The sequence below is a fragment of the Macaca nemestrina genome, chromosome 4 (genome assembly GCF_043159975.1).
Source record: "Macaca nemestrina isolate mMacNem1 chromosome 4, mMacNem.hap1, whole genome shotgun sequence".
Classification (NCBI taxonomy): Eukaryota; Metazoa; Chordata; class Mammalia; order Primates; family Cercopithecidae; genus Macaca; species Macaca nemestrina.
The window spans coordinates 143381303-143387148 of record NC_092128.1 but is presented as its reverse complement, the minus strand read 5'-3'; the positions used below and the strand labels follow the sequence as shown (position 1 = coordinate 143387148).

Sequence of the window (5846 nt, the reverse complement as noted above, 5' to 3'; positions counted from 1 at the left end):
GGTTCAAGGGATTCTCCTGCCTCAGCCTCCCGAGTAGCTGGGATTACAGGCGCATGCCACCACATGCCTGCTAATTTTTGTATTTTTAGTACAGAAGGTGTTTTGCCACATTGGTCAGGCTGATCATGAACTCCTGGCCTCAAGTGATCCACCCACCTTGGCCTCCCAAACTGTTGGGATTACAGGCGTGAGCCCGAGTCCAGTAAAAAAAAATAAAAAAATAAAAAAAGCTTTTTAATACAGACAAGGTCTCTCACTGTGTTGCCCAGGCTGGTTTTGAGCTTCTGGCCTCAAGCAATCCTCCTTACTCAGTTTCCCAAAGTGCTGGGATTATAGGTGTGAGCTACCGTGTCCAGCTGGATTGTAAAATTCTTTTTTAAAAAAAAAAAGATTACATGGTGCAGCCACTTTTAAACAACAATCTGGCAATTTCTCAAAAAGTTAAACATAGAGTTACCATTTGAAGCCAGGCATGGTGGCTTGCACCTGTAATCCCAACACTTTGGGAGGCTGAGGCAGGAGGATCGCTTGAGCCCAGGAGTTCAAGACCAGCCTGGCCAACATGGTAAAACCCTGCCTCTACTAAAAAATAAAAATACAAAAATTAGCTGGGCATGGTGGTGGGCACCTGTAATCCTAGCTACTTGGGAAGCTGAGGCAGGAGAATCACTTGAACCTGGGAGGCAGGGGTTGCAGTGAGCTGAGACTGCGCCACTACACACTAGCCTGGGCAACAGAGTGAGACTCCGTCTCAAAAAAAAAAAAAAAACCAGCCTGGAAAACATAGCAAACCCCATCTCCAATAAACAAACAAACAAACAAACAAACAAGTTCTAAGAGATACAGCTTTATATTAAAAAAAAAAAAAAAGTTACTGGCCACGTGTGGTGGCTCATGCCTGTAATCCCAGCATTTTGGGAGCCCAAGGTGGGTGGATCACCTGAGGTCAGGAGTTTAAGGTCAGGAGTTTGAGACCAGCCTTGCCAACATGGTGAAACCCCGTCTCTACTAAAAATACAAAAAATTAGCCGGATGTGGCGGCAGGTGCCTGTAATCCCAGCAACTTGGGAGGCTGAGATGGGAGAGTGGCTTGAGCCCAGGAAGCAGAGGTTGCAGTGAGTCAAGATCACACCACTGCACTTCAGCCTGGGAGACAGAGCCAGACCTTGTCACAAAAAAAAAAAAAAAAAAAAGTTACCATTTGACCTCACAATTCCACTCCTGGAGAGCCAAGAGAATTGCAAACAAAAATTCCAAACAAAAAGTTGTACGGGAGTGTTCATAGCAGCATCATAATACCCAAAAAGTGGAAGCAACTCAAATGTTCATCAACTGATTAATGGATAAACAAAATGTGGCAAATTCACACAGCAGAATGGTATTCAGCCATGAAAAGGAATGAAGAAATAATGCATACTACAGCATAGATGAATGTTGAACATATTATGCCAAGTGAAAGAAGACAGTCACAAAAGGCCCTGTATTGGATGACTGCATGTCTATGAAAGTCCAGAATAGACACATCTATGGAACAGAAAGATTAGTGGTTGGGTTGCCTAGGGTGGGTGAGAGGCAATTGGGAAGTGGTGAAAATATTCAAAAACAGGCCGTGGCTCACACCTGTAATCCCACCACTTTGCGATTACACTTGAGGTCAGGAGTTTGACACCAGCCTGGCCAACATGGTAAAACTCCATCTGTATTAAAAATACAAAAATTAGCTGGGCATGGTGGTGCATGCCTGTAATCCCAGTTACTCGAGATTAACTGGGAGGCATGAGAATCGCTTGAACCCAGGAGCCAGAGGTTGCAGTGAGCCAAGTTCATGCCATTGCACTCCTGCCTCGGCGACAGAGCAAGACTCTGTCTCAAGAAAAAAAAAAATTGTGATGATGGTTGCCCAATTCTGTGATTAAACTAAAAACCACTGAAGTGTACACTTTTAATTGAGTTAATTTTATGTAGGTTAATTAGATCTAAACAAAACTTTTTTTTTAAGGTTAAGGCTTTACAAAAGAAACAAAACCAAAACAAAAAAAGGGATAAAAACATGGGCTCTAATCATGTGGAAATCTTTAGACAGTTAATTTTTTAATGGCATGAAAAAGAAGGAAATTGACAAAGAGCCAACAAAATCTTGAGATAATTTTCTAGGAATCTGGGGTTCCCACCATGAAGTCTCCTCAAACTCATTAGCATATACAGTTCCGAGGCTTAGAGAAATTTCAGAAAATTCTTCCGATGAACCTACAGCATTGAATGCCAAAATACCCACTTTTTTTGTTTGTGCATTTTGAGACAGGGTCTTGTTCTCTTGCCCAGGCTGGAGTGCAGTGGCACAATCATAGCTCAGTGAAGCCTCAACCTCTCAGGTTCAAGCAATCCTCCTGTCTCAGCCTCCCTAGTAGCTAGGACTACAGATGCGTACCACCACTTCCAGCTAATGTCTTTATTTTATGCTTTGTAGAAACAGTGTCCACTGCCCAGGCTGGTCTCAAACTCCCAGGCTCAAGCAATCCTCCCACCTCAGCCTCCCAAAATGCTGGGATTACAGGTGTGAGCCATCGCATCAGGCCCCCACTTTTAATATTAAGTCAGTAGTCCCTTGTCCTATACTTGCAAATTTCTCTTTAACATTGAGATGGTTTGAAAATTAGAAAATAAGGCAGAGCATGGTGGCTCATGCCTGTAATCTCAGCACTGAAGGAAGCTGAGGCTGGAGGATCACTTGAGGTCAAGAGTTCAAGACCAGTCTGGCCAACATGGTGAAACCCTGTCTCTACTGCAAATTCAAAAATGAGCCAGACATGGTAGCAGGAGCCTGTAATCCCAGCTACTCGGGAGGCTAAGGCAGGAGAATCGCTTGAACCCGGGAGGGGGAGGTTGCAGTGAGCCGAGATCGGGCCACTGCACTCCAGCATCGATGATAGAGTGAAACTCCATCTAAAATAATAATAATAATAATAAATTAAGTGGCATTCCTTATCAAAAAAAGAATCAAGGTGGTAATAGAGAAAGAAGATCGACAAGAAGGACAGAACCTCTTGATCCAGCTCCCAGTGGGGTTCCTGAGACCTTTCACAAACGTGTGTGGGAAGTGGTCATGATTGAGAAGAAACTCTTTCAAGTTTACCGTGACAGGAACACAGTGGAGAGTGTTGCCTAGGCTTACTAATGAGCTCCTTAAGGGCAGCAGAATTAATTCAGGGCCGTATGGGGATGCCACTGTGAAAGGGATCAAAGGTAAAGTCTGGTTCAAAGTTGGAATGTGTGATTTTTAAAAATATATAATGTATATTGTGACAGTGTCTCCCTTACCTGAATGCTAATAAGGGTATGGATAATAACGTCTGAATGGAAATTTCTTTCCCTGCTGAGTAAAATGAAATAAGAAATGACATGTACATCTTTCTCCAGTTGGACATGCAAAAATGAGAGCCTTTACCATTACCCAAGCCAATTCACAAAGTATGTCTGAAGCCGTATCAGAGACCTGGGCCAGGCACAGTGGTTCACGCCTGTCATCCCGGTGCTTTGGGAGGCCGAGGCGGGAAGGTCACTTGAGGCCAGGAGTTCAAGACCAGCCTGGGTAACATGGCAAAACCCCATCTCTACAAAAAATACAAAAATTAGCTGGGTGTGGCGGCGGGCGCCTGTAATCCCAGCTACTTGAAGAGCTGAAGTGAGGCTGGGTGCGGTGGCTCACGCCTGTAATCCCAGCACTTTGGGAGGCCGAGGCAGGCAGATCACGAGGTCAGGAGTCCGAGACCAGCCTGACCAACATGGTGAAACTCCGTCTCTACTAAAATACAAAACTTAGCCAGGCGTTGTGGTGCACGCCTGTAATCCCAGCTACTCAGGAGGTTGAGGCAGCAGAATTGCTTGAACCTGGGAGACGGAGGTTGCAGTGAGCCGAGATTGTGCCACTGCACTCCAGCTGGGATGACAGAGGGAGACTCTGTCTCAAAAACAAAAAGAACTGAACGGGAGGACTGCTTGAGCCCAGGGAGGTTGAGACTGCAGTGAACCATGACTGCACCACTGCACTCCAGCCTGAGTGACAGAGCAAGACCCTGTCTCTTAAAAAAAAAAAAAAAAAGAAAAGAAAGAAAAAGAAAAGATACCTGAAGAGCAACAAGAAATTGTTTTCCTAATAAAGGAAAAATTTTTTTGGCAATTTTATAACTTTATATGATGTATTTGACAATCAGCGATTAGTTCTCATCCACATTGTCTACAGATTTTTCAAAGTAGTAACAGGTACATAGGTAGCCAAAGTATAGAGCTTATTTGGTGAATCTTCAGCCTCATTCCGTTTTCTGGACAACCGCACACAGATACGGTATGGGATATTCCTTTGGCCCAGACAGCTTTGTTCAGCCTGGTATCAATGCGCACATCTGGAGTTCCCATCTCCTTCATGGCATATTTCAGAATTTCTTTGAGTGCCCGAGGGGCACGCTTCTTGAAGCCCACTTCATGGATGTGCTTGTGAGTGTTGATGGTGTATTCTCGGGTCACCACCTCATTGATGGAAGAATGGCCCTTTTTCTTCTCGCCACCCTTCTTTGCGGAAGCCATTCTGCCGGGTATCGTTAACGAAATTTTTTTTTTTTTTTTGAGACGGAGTCTCGCTCTGTCGCCCAGGTTGGAGTGCAGTGGCGCGATCTCCACTCACTACAAGCTCCGCCTCCCGGGTTCACGCCATTCTCCTGCCTCAGCCTCCCAAGTAGCTGGGACTACAGGCGCCCGCCACCATGCGCGGCTAATTTTTGTATTTTTAGTAGAGACGGGGTTTCACGGTGTTAGCCAGGATGGTCTCGATCTCCTGACCTTGTGATCCGCCTGTCTCGGCCTCCCAAAGTGCTGGGATTACAGGCGTGTGCCACCGTGCCTGGCCTCGTTAACGAAATATTAATGCAGGTATATTACGAATAGAATGTATATACAAGTAGTATGCGCAAACTCACTGTATGACACCCTGGTGTGGCCAGTGGGAGAGGCTGACAGATCATAGAGACTCACAGTAGACTACAGGGGAGTCAACCAAACAGCATCCCCAAGTAGCCTCAGAAGCCTGGAATATGATGCAGACTACACAACTTACACAGCAAACTGAAAGTGACTGGTATTTCACAGCTGATCTGGCTAGTCAATTTTGCTCCATGTCAGTTGCTAGAGAGCCAATAATAATTTGCATTTATGTGCGATAGTCTACAATATACATGTACTGTATCTCTTGAAAGATATATGAACTCTCGCATACTGTCACAAGCTGGTAAGGTGAGACGTAGAGCTAATATAACGACATTATTTTAGTATGCTATATTGATGATATGATTATCTGGGAGATTATGGGTTAAGATAAAAGCAATCATATTTATTTATTTATTTAGAGATGGAGTCTCACTATGTAGCCCAGACTAGTGTCAAACTCCTGGGCTCAAGCGATCTTCACGCCTCAGCCTCCCAAAGTGCTGGGATTATAGGCGTGAGTCACCTCACTCAACCTAAAACAAACTTATTAAGCTCATAGTCAAATTAGGGATGGTTAATGAATTGCAAAAATCCAAGACCCACACAGACTGCAATTCATGAAGAATTACATGGCTTTCAATGACCTATGACCTACCACATGCAGGCAACTTGGAATACATTGTCACTCCCCACCCCTCAGAGTAAACAAGAAGCTAAATGCCTAGTGGGCCTATGTGGCTTTTGGAGACTCATATTCCTTACTCGGCCTCAGTATATAAAATCATCCAGAAAAGGGATCATCTTTGATTGGCTGGAACAATAACACACCTTCTTAGGTCTGCAGAAAACTGTAGCCCAAAGTATTCTAT

General features: G+C 44.4%; 1 pseudogene; it reads right to left on the bottom strand.

The window, feature by feature from the left end:
- Positions 1 to 4207: 4207 nt before the first annotated feature.
- Positions 4208 to 4581, bottom strand: LOC139362646 (large ribosomal subunit protein eL31-like; annotated as a pseudogene).
- Positions 4582 to 5846: the final 1265 nt, after the last annotated feature.